This window comes from Halichoerus grypus, chromosome 4 (genome assembly GCF_964656455.1).
Source record: "Halichoerus grypus chromosome 4, mHalGry1.hap1.1, whole genome shotgun sequence".
Lineage (NCBI taxonomy): Eukaryota > Metazoa > Chordata > Mammalia > Carnivora > Phocidae > Halichoerus > Halichoerus grypus.
In genome coordinates, this window is record NC_135715.1 from 123593817 (window position 1) to 123610565 (window position 16749).

Consider the following 16749-nt stretch of genomic DNA (forward strand, 5'->3'; position numbering starts at 1 on the left):
TTCTCTACTTTGCAAATAACGACTTATCTATCAATTGAACACACTAGGAAAGACACTTGACCTTTCTGAGTCTCAGTTCAGTCATCTGTAAACTGTAATAAAGGCTCAAATAGAAAGCACCTACCATCTTAAAAAACAGTGAATAAATAAATATTAGTTTTGTTCTTCCTCTCTCAACACTAATAGAAAATATATTTATTTTTAGAATATTTAATGGAAAAACCATGAGAAAAATAAGAATAAAAATAAAGAAAAAATATACAGAATATTAAAAGAACTCTTTGCTAGGTACCTGGCACTTACCAAACTTCTTGGTAAGTAAACTCCTACAAGATCTAAACTTTAGGCTCATTTACTTCCTCAAATTTTATATTTCAACAGTATTGGACCAAAATATTTGCATGTCCTGGAACATATGTTCTTTCCAAATCTATATGCCTATTTCCTCTTTCTGGATTTTCTTCCTTTAAAAAAAACTGTTTTTATTTGAGCACAGTTGACACAAAGTATTATGTTAGTTTTAGGTGTACAACATAGTGATTCAACAAGTTTATACATTATGCTATGCTCACCACCAGTGTAGCTACCATCTGTCACCATACAACACTATTATAACATCATTGGCTATAGTTCTTATGCTGTGCCTTTTATTCCTGTGACTTATTCATTCCATAATTGGAAGCCTGTATCTCCCACCACCTTTCACACATTTTGCCCATCCCCCCATCTCCCTCCCCTCTGGCAACCATCAGTTTGTTCTCTGTATTTATAGGTCTGATTATGCTTTTTTCTTTGTTTGTTCATTTGTTTTGTTTTTTCGCATGAGTGCTTTACACATATGAATGAAATCATATGGTATTTGTCTTTCTCAATCTGACTTATTTCACTTAGAACAATACCCTCTAGGTCTATCCATGTTGTCAAAAATGGCGTGATCTCATCCTTTTTATAGGTGCATAATATTCTTCTGTCTGTCTGTATGTGTCTATGTGTGTGTGTGTGTGTACATATACATATATTTACACACTTACCACATCTTCCTTACCATTCATCTATCAATGGACACTTAGGTTGCTTCCATATCTTGGCTATTGTAAATAATGCTGCATTAACAAAGGGGTGCATGTATCTTTTGGAATTAATGTTTTCTTCTAATTCATACTTCAAAATTCTAGACCAAATGTCATCCTTCTCTGTAAAGATTTATTTAGTTTCCTTTCCTAGACACAGTGAATCATTCCCTTTCCTATTTTTCTCCTAAAATCGAAGCTATCAAAAGTGACAGCAGAGTTTAGTAAAAGTAAATGAAATATAAACAAACCAAAGACATTTTAACAATGGCATAAACTTTCTTTGTCAAATTATTTTGGTACGTCAGGATTAATTTTAGGCATGAGTGACAGAAAACCTGAAACCAGTGGCTTACAAAAAAATAAGTTTATCTCTGTCATATCAAGGAAGTCCAGATGAAGACACCAGGGTAGACATGGACAAGGTAACATCCTTAAGATATTAGAGACTTTCTCTTTTATTGCTTTGCCCATTCTTGTTTGGGTTTTCCACTCATTTCCAATTATCATGTCCACATTATAGCCAGCAAGGAAGAAGGGGAAAAAAAGAGGGAATGCAACCCTTCCTTTAAGTTGTACACAGTCCTTCTGCTTATTTATCTCTAGCCAAACCTTAGTCCCATGACCACATCTAGATGCAAGGGAAGCTGGGAAATATTTATTCCAGGTATTGACATGCTAGGAAAATATTAGTAGATGGGGAAAATCAACATTTAGGGACAACTACCGGTCACTATGACACTTGGTTATATCTTATCTGTGGTAGATAGCTGACATTTTAAATTTGCTATCTACTGCCAATATTTCTAGTAGAGTGTACATTGTAAAATATCTAATAATTCCTTCTAAACTTCAATTTTTATTTATTTTTTAAGATTTATTTATTTATTTATTTGACAGAAAGAGAGAGTGGGAGAGCAAAAGCAGGGGGAGTGGCAGAGGGAGAGGGAGAAGCAGGCTTCCCATGGAGCAGGGAACATGATGCAGGACTCGATCCCAGGACCCCGAGATCATGACCCGAGCTGAAGGCAGCCGCTTAACCAACTGAGCCACCCAGGCGCCCCTAAATTTCAATTTTTAAATGAAATATTTCTGTTGGTAGAGATTAGTCTCTAAAAACTTTAAGTGAAATTTATAATAAAAGTACAAAGGGGAAAAAGGAATATTAACAAAAACAGAAAAGGCTTGGGGTGCCTGGGTGGCTCAGTTGGTTAAGCATCCAACTCTTGATTTCAGCTCAGGTCACGATCTCAGGGTTATGAGATCAGCCCTCATCAGGCTCCACACTGGGCATAGAGCCTGCTTAAGATTCTCTCTCCCCGTCCCTCTGCCCCTCCCCCTACTCACGCACACACGTGAGAGCTCTCTCTCTCTCTCTTTAAAAATAAAGACAAAACCAAACCAGAAAAGGCCATTTTATTTTAAAAGCTGCTTTGTGGCAGATTATTAAAATATGTAGTAAAAGGATAAATCAGAATATTTAAAAATATAGCTAATGTATTAATGAAATCACGTATTAACAAAACTGCACGTAAGTGAAATAGCATGAATACTCTCAAAGACAAAGAACCTGGAAAGATTTGAGAAGGAAAAAATCTATGAGTTATTTTATTATACGCCTATAAATGCTGTCTAGAGATTTTTATTTTATTTATTTATTTATTTACTTACTTATTTAATTTCTTAAGGGTTTTATTTATTTATTTGAGAGAGACAGCACGCAAGAGAGCACAAGCAGGGGGAGAGGGAGACAGAGAGGGAGAAGCAGGCTCCCCACTAAGCAGGGCACCCAACACACAGGGCTTGATCCCAGGACCCAATCCCAGGACCCAGGGATCATGACCTGAGCCAAAGGCAGATGCTTTAACCGAATGAGCCACCCAGGCACCCCCATGCTGAGATTTTTAATCAAGTAGATGTGATCACAAAACAATACTAAAAATTATGGTAGAATAAAGCAAAATCAGGTTAGGTAGGCTAAGATCTCACACTATGTGACTTGAGAAAAGTAACTTTACAGGTGATGATATGACTATGATGAGGGGTCAAAAGAATTTAGTACGTATCAGCCTCTGTGCTATACTTTATAAGCATGGTGTCACTTAATATTCACAGCACTCCTAGAGATATAAATATTATCTCTGCTTTAGAGAGGAAAAAAATGGATCTTAGACTATGTAACTGGATCAAGATCACAACACGTAAACAAAGGTTTTTCTGACCTCAGTTCATCTTCTTAACCATTACACATATTACCTCCCTTCAAACTCTCTGGACCTTGGTTTTCTCATCTGTTGTATAAGGGGAATGTACCACAACCTGAACCATTCTAAAGTTCATTCTAGCCTTTTAAGATGTTAGTATTCTACTGAGGTCTTTTTCTCTAAATAAAAGCACAACATATCAAAAGATCTAATCAGCCTCCTGGCTGGAATTCATATGTCAATTAAGTTATCATAATATATGTAACATGGAAAGTAGAAATTTATTTACTGAAACTTATAGACAAAAGGGCCACAATGTGTGAGTAAGTTAAATTTGGATGTTTGCAATATATCCCTGATCTTTATACCTGATTTCATGCCCCTTCACGTATGTGTAAAGGAATCATATATAAAGTTAAGTAAGAGGGAAGAAAGTTAACAAACATTATATTTAAATCTTGCATAGCAATCCTTCTTAAATGTATGTAACATCATTTTACAGGTGAAGATACTGAGGCACAAAGAGGCTGACTTGCCTAAGGTCACATACCTGGTACAAGTGGCAACAATACTTGAACTTTCTCTAGTTCTTTAAAAAAAAAAAAGAAGATTTATTTATTTATTTTAGAGAAAGAGTGAGGAGGGGAGGGGCAGAGGGAGAGGGAGAGAGAGAGAATCTTGAGCAGACTCCCCACTGAGCATGGAGCCTGAAGAGGGGCTGGATCTCATGACCCTGAGATCATGACCAGAGCTAAAATCAAGAGTCAGATGCTTAACCAACTGAGACACCAGAAGCCCCAAGCTCTCTCTAGTTCTTAAACCTACATTCTTTCCCATCCACCTTGCTTCCCATGGTTCACTTTTGGATATTCAGGCATTAATATTCTTATTTCAATTTTAATATAGGAAAACTAAAGACACTAATTAATTTAGCTCTTTCTGGGGTATTTATGATTACCAGCAAACATTGGCTGAATACTCATTTGCTTAGCACAGTGGAAAATATATATTAAAATATGTAAAATATAAGAGAATATATGTTATCAGTAACATAGAAATAATAAAAATTAAGCGTTACAAACTACTAGGTAGAGAGAATCCCTTTCAATTAGGATGCTTAGGGAAGGCCTCAAAGAGATGATTACATGTGGACAGGGTATTAGAGGAGAGGTCTGAGTTCATCAGAAAAAACTAAAAGCCTAAAATGAAAAAAGGATACTCTAGGGAGGGGCACCTGATTGGCTCAGCCGGTAGAGCATTTAACTATTGATCTTGGGGTTATGAGTTCAAGCCCCACGTTCGGTGTAGAGATTACTTAAAAATAAAATCTTAAAAAAACAAAAAAGAATATTCTAGGGAAAGGGAATGACATGAAGGTAAGTATGGAGCCAAAATGAATTTTCAATGTGGAGTTTGTAGTCCCCATTGGGTAGAGTGTAAGATTCTTCTTGAACAATAGAATATTTGGCTGGGAAATATATTACAGCCAAATTGAGGAGGAGCTGGAATGCTAAGTTAGAGTATCTAGATTTTATCTTGGAGGAAATGGGAAGTCACTAAACATCTTCAAGTAGAGAAGTGAAAGAGTCAAAGGAATGCTTTAATAAGATTAAACTGAGGATGTATATACTTCAAGGGAATGGATGATGGCCAGGAAGATGGAAGATCAGTTAAAAGATTTGAACACTTCTGTGGATTATAACTTGGGAAAAATAGAAATTCCCCTGAGTTCTGAAAATTTCTAAGGAAAAACTATAAAAGATGTATATTATATAATATACAAAAACTCATTACAGCTTCAGCTCTGAAACAATCCATAATATCCTTTCCCACCCCAGCCACAATATTCTACTCTTTTACTTAGTACTTTATCATCTCATTTCATCAGCTTATCTACTTCTGCCTAGTTCCTTAACCTCTCCATTTTCTCTGAACATATCACCCCTTCCCTGGCCTCACTTTATTTCCGCCCCATGGTCAACACTTGAACTACTCACTCCACAGTCCCCTCAAAGGGAATCAATGTTGAAATCTACCCTCTTTTCTTGATTCAAGAGGCTGGAGAAGGCCTCACAGCCCTGATATTATTACAAAGTAAGGGTTTCTATTATCCGTCACTTATGAACATCTCAAATGAATATTTCTTAGTCTTTAACTTATTTTATATCAGGTAATATTGGATACTACCTCTCTTCCTGAAATTCTTGAATTTAGAACAATAGCAATTACATACTCTCTTAATATTACCCTAAAATGTACAGTGAGTCAGCATTTTCAAATTAAAAACCTTTTTAATCCAATGGTAATGTTAACTTCCTTGACTGTAAAGTACTTAATGATAAACAGAAGGTTACTACAGAAGTATGTTAATATTTTGTTGTAAAACTATTCAGGCAGAGTAATAAAGTTCTGATTAAGAAAAAAACAAACAAGCAAAGAGTTGCATATCAGAAATAGCTGAATTGATCCCTTAGGAAAAGGAATGAATATGCCATAAACATCTGAACATCTGTATACCTGATGATGATAAAGCCTTTAAAAATACAATGAAAGTCCTCTCTGGCCTCTAAAAAATGTTAAGCTTAAAAAAATAAACCAGTTTTCAAAAAAAAGTTAAAACATAAATACAAAGATTATCTACACATGAATTTACATTTCTGATAATTACTGCTTATACAATTAATGAACAATTAGAACAGGATTAAAGAAACAGATTGAGTAAATAACTTACTCTAAATTTATTTCTCTGTTATTTAAAAGAATTTTTCAAAAATGCTATATTTTTACTACTTAGTAATTTTATAATAAAGTGGATCAGGGCCTTGGATAAAGTTTTCTTCTTTAAGAAACATATTTCCTTATATATAGTAGAAATTAACACTTTAAAATTCAAGAGGAGAAGTATCAGTTACTTATGAGAACTATCTCTTTTCAACAACTCTCCATATTTGGAAGACTCTCTATAAATCATTTAAATATCAATGAAAAATTTAAGCAAGCTTAAGAATCCTTTCAAGGCTGTTTTCACAGTCTTTCCTTAATAAGTGATTACAATCTCAAGTAATTTTATTTTTGTAAATTTTTTCTTAATATGGATTCACCTTAAGTGTTGTCATTTTTTAGTAAAAACAAAAATTTTATTTTATTTATTTATTTATTTTTTAAAGATTTTATTTATTTATTTGACAGAGAGAGAGATAGCGAGAGCAGGAACACAAGCAGGGGGAGTGGGAGAGGGAGAAGCAGGCCTCCTGCTGAGCAGTGAGTCCGACGTGGGACTCAATCCCAGGACCCTGGGATCATGACCCGAGCCGAAGGCAGACGCTTAATGACTAAGCCACCCAGGCGCCCATAAAAACAAAAATTTTAAAAACAGGATGTTCTGATTATGATTCACACTGAAATGTATTAATATAATTAAGCATGTAATTTCAGTCATATATTAAAAGTAATTTTCATTTTAAATGTTTTAAGATCATTTAAAGCAATATTTTTAGTATTTAAATAATTAACTAGAAGTATGAGATGTGGTTCATAGAAAATGTAAACATTTAATTGCCTGTTGAGAGAAAGAATAACAATTTAAAATTATAAATATTTTCCAACACAATTCTCATTCTGGAGAAAACAAGACATCCTTAAAAGATTATCATTTTGGTCTTACTGTGATCAATGTGGTCAATCTTGTGACATCACTGTTGAGAAATCTGCAATAGGAAAACAGAAATAGTATTCAGCTGAATCATATCTGAGTAAGTAATTTCAGAAACTAAAACATTTGTTTAGAATTTTTGTCTTTCTTGATGCCGTAAGTCATATTTAAATCAATCTAAAGTCAGGGAAGGTATAACTGGCATGACACAAAGCATGAAGCACTTGCAGGTTGTTTATGGGTCATTATTTATTATAGGATGATAGATTATGTTTTGTTTATAATCAGATGGGGTGTTAACATAACATATTAGTAAATAAGCTATAGGACATTTGGGTTGCTTTTTGTTTTCAAATATTTACTAAGAAGAGAATCACAGTGTCTTAATATACTATAAACAAGATACAGGTACTGTTTATAGATAACTTTTTCTCTATGATCAGATTAGCAGCCCATTTTATGGCTAGAATGTGAGCAATTTATTATCAGTTGATAGGAGAAATGGCTTAGGCTCATCCTTATGAAAAGTGACAAAACTAGTAAAGATTGAAAATATCATTGGGAAGGAACTATACATTATAAACCAAAAGGAAGTTATAAGTTAAACTATTTCCTAAACTATAGAGAGCTTAGAGTTCTTATCCCTATAAAATCTAAGCTTTTTGAAATTTCTCAATTAACAAGGCATGATTTAAGATAAGCTTTTAAATGTTTTGTGTTAAAAAATGACACAACATTATGGTGTTTTAATATTCATAATGGGTCTTCGTATGTTATTTCATCAGATCGTCATAACAATTCCTTCAAAGTAGCAAGAAAGAGATATTACTTATTATACACTCATGAAAAATAGATGTTAGAGAGTATACATGACTTGTCCAAGAGAACCGAGTTTTCTTTGGTTCCTTTTTTATCTCACACCTTCCATCCATTCCATTCTGCCAACAAACACATTACCCTCTGTATCCAAAGACCTGCCTTCAAGGAGCTACTTCCTAGCATTATGCCCTCAACTTAAATCAATATAAAAAGCAGTCATGTGGGGCACCTGGTGGCTCAGTCAGTACAGCATGTGACTCTTAATTTCAGGGTCGTGAATCCAAGCCCCATACTGGATGTGGACTCTACTTTAAACAAACAAACAAACATACACACACACACACACACACACACAATAAAAAGCCTTGTGATGATAAAATGTCAATACAAAAAGTCTTATGAAAGAAGCAATTACACTTTCTATAAAACTCTGTAATTCAAAAGGGTATTAAAGTTTTTTTAAAATAGTTACATTCAAACAATATTTGTGACTGAATAAAAAAATAAATGTTCCATTTTATTTTTTTTAGAAAAAAATACAAGGAAATTAAGACTATATCTGTACTTAAAACTGCATACTATATTTAAAGCTCTAAAGTTAATAGCATAAAAAACTAGTAAAGGCATTCCTTCATCATGGTAACAATTTTTACACATGGCTTCCTGGATACATGCAAATGCATAAGAAAAAAAATACATGAAATTAAAATGACACTAGATAAAGCCAGACAAATCTTAAAGCTTCTCATAAAAATCCTAAGTGGCTTTTACAAGGAAAGGTAATTCTTTAAAATAATCTTGAAACTAGGAAATATATTCAAATTACACATATAAAAATTAATATTACATTTTATGAAAACATAATTCAACTAATATATTGGTTATGTCCTATTTCTCTACAAGTCACCATTTCAGTAAATATGCACAGGGACAATCTCAACTATATTTATACTTAGAAAACACCTACCAGTGTTAACTGTGAGATAAATCAAGATATACAATTATATAAGCAAGCTTTCAGTAATTAACATATAACTTATCTTTATTTTATCTCTTCTGCCCCAAAACAGAAAGTCTTTCTTTATGTAACTGATTTTAACATAAACCATAGAAGTCTCAACACACACAAAGTAAGGATATCTATCCCTACCTAGCTTATTGAAAAGATTCAAAGGAATCAATGAATAGAACACCTACATTTTCTCACCTCACTCAATCTGAACATAGAAGTATATGCTGCTTAACTCTAAAATTCATTTAAATAGTCATTAAATATTTAATCGTTCATTTATATATCAGTTTAATGTTTTTGCCGTGTTTGCACTTTTCAAGGTGTGGTTATACAATAAAAAATTATTTCTATTTTTTAAAAAAATCTATTTCTATTACATAAGAAAAATAATCTCACAGGGGCACCTGGGTGGTACAATTGCTGAGCATCTGACTCTTGGTTTCAGCTCAGGTAATGGTCTCAGGATGGTGGGATCGAGCCATGTGATAGGAGTGCAGAGTCTGTGGAAGTTTCTCTCTCACTCTCCCTTTGCCCCTCCCACCCCTCACTCCACACACACGTGCGCGCTCTCTCTCTCTCTCAAATAAATAGATAAATCTTAAAAAAAAAAAAGAAAGAAAGAAAAATAATCTCACAAATCATATGCTACTTTAGGCTGTTTCAGTGTTGGCAGTCTTGGAATGTAGAGATTATATCATTCTCTTTTTAAAGATTCACAACTACACATATTTTGGCATACATTTTTAAGGTTTAATAAAGACTTTTTAAAACTCTAAATGTGCTTCTACCATCATCTAGCTATTTCAAATCCTGACCATTAATATTTTTAATTAGGTAAATTATTCGATAGAAAAAAATTACAGGGTCTGATAAGCAATATTTCTTTTTTTTTAGGAGGGAAGTAGAAAATACTCATAAATATTAGGAAACCACTGGGGAAACTGATAAAATTGCGATCACCACCAACGGAATAAGCACTTTATGCAGTGCCGTGCAATGAAACTTTCTGCAATGATGGAAATGTTCAGTCTCAGCTGTCCCAACACCTAGCCCACAGCCAAATGTTGCTATTGAGCACTTGTAATATGGCTACTGTGACTAAGCAACTGACTTTTAAACATTAATTAATTTTAATTATTTTTAATTTAGATTTAAATAGCCACTGGTAGATAGTGGCTACCATATTAGAACAACTAAGCAATTCTGACACCATACCAGGATTGAACTGTAAATGATTCTCCTACATATTTGAAAATGTTTTTCTCTATTTTTTAGAAGTGGGGGAAAAAAAAAACAAAAAAACCTCAACTGTGTTGGGTAGGATATGTTCATTTCAGAAAAATTGCTCCAAATTTGGGAAGGAATTCTTTTATCTTTGAATAACTTTCAAGTTTATGTTTGGTGGGAAAAAAAGATTTATTTTACCATCCTTAATGTATCATAGGGCTTATATGGGGAAACACTCTTAAGTTTTAGAGAATTGAGTTCTAAACCTTTTCTGAGTGCATTTATATTGCCTGCTATTTAAAAGTTTCAGTTTGCCTTAGGGGCTCCTGAGTGGCTCAGTCAGTTGAGTGTTGGACTCTTGGTTTCAGCTCAGGTCAGGATCTCATGGGTCATGAGATAGAGCCGTAAATCAGGCTCTGAGCTCAGCAGAAGTCTGCTTAAAGATTCTCTCCCTCTGCCCCTCCCCCCCACTCACACAGGCTCTTGTCTCTCTCAAAGAAATAAATAAATCTTAAAAAAATAAAATAAAAGTTTCAATTTGCTTTACTTTGTTCAGCTGGACAGAACATGTACCATTATGACTAAAACCTCAATAGAACATAGAAAAAAAAAAGAAATTTATTTTATTAACAACTTTGACAGTCCTGATCCTTACGAGTCTCTTTTGCTATCAATTGTTTTCCCTTTCTTATTATGTTTTAAGAAGAAAAGATGAGCAAGCTTTAATAGCAAGACAAAAGTTTTAACTAAGCATGTAATATGGCATATATGAAAAAACCCTGCTATCTCAGTCTAAAGTGAGTATAGAAATAGAAGACATTATACACAATTTAAAAAGCTTTGTTAAGCAGCTCTTTCAAGTTGGATAGGCACCAATCAATTTAGATACTTACTTTACATGCAAATAAAGCAATAGAAATCATTTCCTGACCTGTACAAACACTGGTATCCTGGCTAAAAGTTGTTTTCCTGATTTCATGGGGGAAGATATCCAAGGTAGAAAAAGAAAGGAAAACAGGCAGCGTTGATAGATATGGGTTCCAATTCCAACCAGTATTTTTGGTGCATCAAACTCACTGAATGCCTCCTGTCCTCAGTTTCACCTGTGTCTAAGCAGGGTATGTAGTAAAATATCTGATGCGCTTCTTTCCCTAATGTTCACAGAGAATGTGAAGGCAGTAGTTCCAATTATTCCAGCAACCTCACATTAAACCATGCTAAAATACAGTGAAATTAATAAAAAGGATGGAACCTCCTACCTTAAAACAGACAACTGACTCCCTGAAGTCAGGTGTTCATACAACTTACAAAAATGAAAGAAACAAAGAGTCCTACAGATTCACCAATTCAAAGCCATCAATTTTTATTTTGACTGTTTACAATTTTTTTATCCAAATAAGCAAGATCATCAACGCCTAGGTTCTATATGCTGCCACTATTTGGCTTTGAAGACCTCATCAGGCTTTCTGGTAGGGTAAGTAGTCCTCTAATTCAAAACCTGCTGTTGATTAATTCAATATCCGCTGTTAGAAATAATCAGGAGTCCACTATCTACCCTAGAGAAACTCAAAGTTAGAAAGTGATGACTCTATAGCCTACTGACACAAGTCTAGGAAAAAGCAAATGACAGTTTCTCATTTTAAAAGCTCTAACTTGGGGCGCCTGGGTGGCTCAGTCAGGTAAGTGTCCAACTCTTGATTTCAGCTCAGGTCATGACACCAGGATCCTGGGATTGGGTCCTGGGTCAGGCTCCATGCTCAGCTGGGAATCTGCTTGAGATTCTCTCCCTCTGTCCCTACCCCTGCTTGCTTTCTCTCTCTCTCTCTCTCCCCCAAATAAATAAATAAAACTTAAAAAAAAAAAGAATAACGAATTAAAAAAAAATAAAACCTCTAACTTTGTCATATTACAACCTAGAGCAAAGTGAGATTTCCCTTAAGAGAGCTTCCTTAAGTGCTAAACAAAACCAAAAGCAAAAACAAAAAAAGCATGTATAATCTCTTTAAAGCCTTAAAGAAATGAATTACCAGGATTCTAACTTTTTGTCACCCTCTCCAAGCTTCTTACTACTCTCTTCAACTAACAACTCACTGTCCATACTACTACTTCAGGTAAGACCAAATATAAACAGAGATCATTTAAAAAGCACTCCTTGTATGGTCAATGATTTCACATTTCTTATAAAACAAATTACATTTCCATAAATTACTAAAATGTATCAATAATTTCACTATCCTTACTATAAAAAAAACCATCATCCCCTCAAAATGAATCATATTCTGCATTTGAAATGCTTGTCCTTATTGTTATGTATGATTGAAACCTCTAGAAAAGTTATAATTCCCAAAGGTTAACTCACAAAATTTTTAAGCAACTAACATAAGTCTTATTACATGAAGTTTAGCTAGAGTTCAGATGGTAACTTCGTAATTTTGCTGATAATAAAAACCATGTAAACACAGTACAACTGGCTATTAGATTTCGTGAACCATTTTTAAAAAATTTAAATATATATAAGCTGCGTGGTTTCCCCAACTTTACCACCCTATTCTTTCAACACTAATTAGCACTTCTCAAAATATTTACTCACTGGTTCATAGGTTTCTGCTTTAAAGCCATAAATGGTCATCCAGTAGAGGAAAAAAGTGGGTAGCACTGCTAACCAGTGTTGAAACATTCTTGAGGTTAATATATACACAATATCCAAAAATGAACTAATCACTTGGGTGAAGTAACATAATGAAGAGCTTCATTTGAGAAAAATTATATGCTGTTTTGGCTATACTTTTATTTTTCTAAGTTCTTTAGGAAATTCAACTCAAATTGTAGCAACACAAAGAGGTAAAGCCTTCAGGAATTACTATTAACTAACTTAAACACATTATCTGAATATAATTATGGGGAAATTTTAGTTTTTATCAAAATCAGAGTCCATCTTAGTCTTATCAATAATTTGCCACTTACAAGATTGCCTTAAAAAAAAACAAACAGAGGGCGCCTGGGTGGCTCAGTTGGTTAAGCGACTGCCTTCGGCTCAGGTCATGATCCTGGAGTCCCTGGATCGAGTCCCTGGATCGAGTCCCGCATCGGGCTCCCTGCTCGGCGGAGAGCCTGCTTCTCCCTCTGACCCTCCCCCCTCTCATGTGCTCTCTCTCTCTCTCATTCTCTCTGTCTCAAATAAATAAATAAAATCTTTAAAAAAAAAAAAAAAAAACAGAAAAACAAAAAAACCTCACTTGAACAAGCCAACAATTAAGACAAACACATAAGCTCATAGTTCTTTAAGGGTTTCATGTCTCATAGCTAAAGAGATTGAAATGAAATTATTCCAATCCAAACCTTCAAATATCCAATTCACACTATGGCTATGAGGACTCATGAGGCAGTTAAGCAATGTAACAAGATAAAGGCAAAAAAAAAAAAAAAAGTTAGATCCAAATAGCTAAACTTGCCATCACTAGTAAAAAAAAAACTAGGTTTCAGATAATATATATTTTCTTCTCTTCTATTAAAAGAACTTTGCCATGAATATTAAGGGACTTTATAATTATTACTGGTATATATATATGTTTTTAGAACCCTTGAATGATTTCATCATAAACAAGAAATCTGGTCTAACACTTTCAATAATAAATTACATAACCTGGTCCTCATTCAGAATTTTGGCATATATTCATTATATACCTTAGGCAATCTCTTAGAACTTCAGTTTGCCATACCATAATTATCTACTTTACACTGAGGTTGTGAAGTTTAGTTAATTATGCTTATAAAATTTTAGAGGTACACAGATGAAAGAGAGGTGTAAGGCATTGATATAATTAATTGCTATGTACTTAGTGAAAAAAAATGCAACTTACAAACATTTAACAGCAACAATCTGGATGAATCTTTTTTTTTTTTTTTTTTTTATTTATTTGACAGAGAGATAGAGAGAGAGTACAAGTAGGCAGAGAGGCAGGCAGAGGGAGAGGGAGAAGCAGGCTTCCCGCTGAGCAGGGAGCCCGATGTGGGGCTCGATCCCAGGACCCTGGGATCATGACCTGAGCCGAACGCAGATGCTTAACCGACTGAGCCACCCAGGCGCCCCAAACTGGATGAATCTTAAAGACACTACACTAGAGGAAATAAACCAGTGCTGCAGACTGAATTGTTGTATCCACCCCCATACCTCCATAATTCATATGTTGAAATCCCCAATGTGATGGGGATTTGGGGGGTGACTGGGTCATGAGAGCAGAACCCTCCTGAATGGAATTCATGCCCTTATAAAATAAGAGACCCCAGAGAACTTCCTTGTCCCTTCCACCATGTGAAGTTATAGCAAAAAGACAGCCATCTGTGAACCAGGAAGCAGGCCGTAACCACACACCAAATCTGTCCACACCTTGATCTTGGACTTCCCAGCCTCCAAAACTGTGAGAAATAAGTTTCTATTGTTTATAAGCCACCGGATCTATGGTATTTTGTTATAGTTATCCAAACAGGACTAAGACAGCCAGTCACAATAGGACAAACGCAATATGATACTTAACATATTGTGATGTGAGGTACTTATATGAGAGGTACATGAATAGTCAAATTCATAAAACAGTAAGTACAATGGTGATTTGCCAGGGGCTGGAGAAGGGGAGAAGGGGAATTTATTGTTTAATGGGTACAGAGTTTCAATTTTGGAAGATGAAAAAGTTCTGAAGATGGTGATGGCTGCACAACAATGTAAACGTACTTAATACCACTGAACTGTATACTTAAAAGTGGTTAAAATGTTAAATTTAAATGTTATGTATATTTTACCACAATAGTAAAAAATGAACAAGTGAAAATCTTATATAGGGATGCCTGGGTGGCTCAGTTGTTAAGCGTCTGCCTTTGGCTCGCTTGATCCCGAAGTCTTGGGATCGAGTCCCACATCTGGCTCCCTGCTCCACAGAAGCCTGCTTCTCCCTCTGCCCCTCCCCCTGCTTGTGTTCTCTCTCACTCTCTCTCTTAAGTAAATAAATAAAATCTTTTAAAAAAAGAAAAGAAAATCTTATATAAATCACAAACCAATCTTAAATTTTTCTTTCACTAATACACATGTTAAAACGTTAATCAAATCAAGGGATTCATTTGTTCATCCATTTAGTAACTATTTATCAAGAGTTTTCTATGTGGCAGGCACTGTGCTAGACCTGGAAATATGGCAGGGAAAAATACAAAGTCTCTGTCTTCACAGAACCTATGCAGAAATCGTGGAGACCTTCAAAACAACAAAAAGTACAAAAATTATATCCTTTTTCATAGTGACAAGTACTACAATGAAGAGTAAGGAGATGGGAGTGATGGCAAGAAAGGCCTCCCTGAGAAGACTACTGTCCAGAGATGAGACTGAAGTAAGAACAAATGCTCCAGGTAGAGAGAATACCAAGTACCAAGGTCCTGAGGTGGAAAGGCTTAGGTGTTTTAAAAAAATGACAAGAAGGCACAGTGCTGGTGCACAGTAAGTTAGAAGTCAGTAGTAGGAGAGCTAGGCACAGATCACAGAGGACCTGGAAAGCAACAGTAATATTTTGGATATTATTCCAGGTATGCTGAAAGCCATATGGGATGCTTTCACTAAGACAGTGATGTGATCTGATTAAAAAACAAAAAACAAACACCCTAGTTACTGTATACAGAATAATCTTGGGAATAGGAGAGGAAGAGATTAATCAAAACAGAGAGACCAGTTTAGAGAACTGTAGTAATTCAGGTGGAAATGAGGGGACTATCATGATAGCCATGTCGATGGTAGAAGTGGTTGGATATTTGCTTGCTGATGGACTAAGAGAAAAAGTATCAGAGTCAAGAATGACTCCAAAGTTTTGGTCAGATCAATTGGGTGAATAATGCTGCCAAACACTGAGATGGAGAACACTGGGGTAGGAATAGCTTTGGTGGTGGTGGTAGTGATAATATTAAGAAATCAAGAATTTGGCTTTGACAAAGTTAAGTACCCAAGTAAAAAGCTTCAGGAGAGATGACATGATCAACTGTGACAAATGCTGCTGGACAACACTTAACCTGAGGGCTAAGAAATGGCCATTGGATTTAGTGGGGTAAATTCACTGGTGCCCATGACAAGATGGTTCTCAGTGGAATGGTTAAGACAAAGGCATGAATAGGATAAGTAAAGCAGAGAAAGTGTGATGACAATGTAGAAGTGGCATATACGGACAACTCTTTGAAGGAGTTTTGCTATAAAGGACTGTACAGAAATGGTACTGTAGCTCAAAGGGGATATGGGATCTTGAAATATTTTTGTATTAAAATGAGGGAACAGTACAGCATGTACATATGCTGATGAGATGATCTAGAGAAAAAAAGAATGATGATGGGGAAAATTACAGAAGCAAGATCAATGATTACTAAGCATTTAATAAATGCATAAATCTGTCCTTTCTGCTAGAAAGGCAAAGATAATAAATATAAGACATGTAATTAATTTAAGGGTTATATGGAAACTATATTGAAAATCATAGGGGGAAAATATTATATACATAATCAAGTTAAAAATCCCTTAGAAACAGTATTATTTTATAATAGAGGCTGTCATGTTAAAAAGATTATGCAAAGCAATGTTGATGTATTTTATGATGTGACAGCAATGTCCTTCTAAGCTATACCCATACAGCTGCACAGTGTAAGAATAATGCCATACACAGCTTTTATTTGATTAAGCACACTGGGGCTTAAATAGGATCAACATTAGATAAAGAGTAAAGCCAGCAACTTTTAAAAACA

General features: G+C 34.8%; 1 protein-coding gene across 23 annotated transcripts in view; it reads right to left on the reverse strand.

Moving 5' to 3' along the window:
* Window positions 1-16749, reverse strand: part of BAZ2B (bromodomain adjacent to zinc finger domain 2B) — a 381813-nt gene that overhangs the window by 221403 nt on the left and 143661 nt on the right. For all 23 annotated transcript variants that reach the window (XM_078070865.1, XM_078070858.1, XM_078070860.1 and 20 more), the window contains one exon: window positions 6939-6981. The gene's annotated coding sequence lies outside the window, so the exon portion shown is untranslated. The remainder of the gene's footprint in view (window positions 1-6938; window positions 6982-16749) is intronic.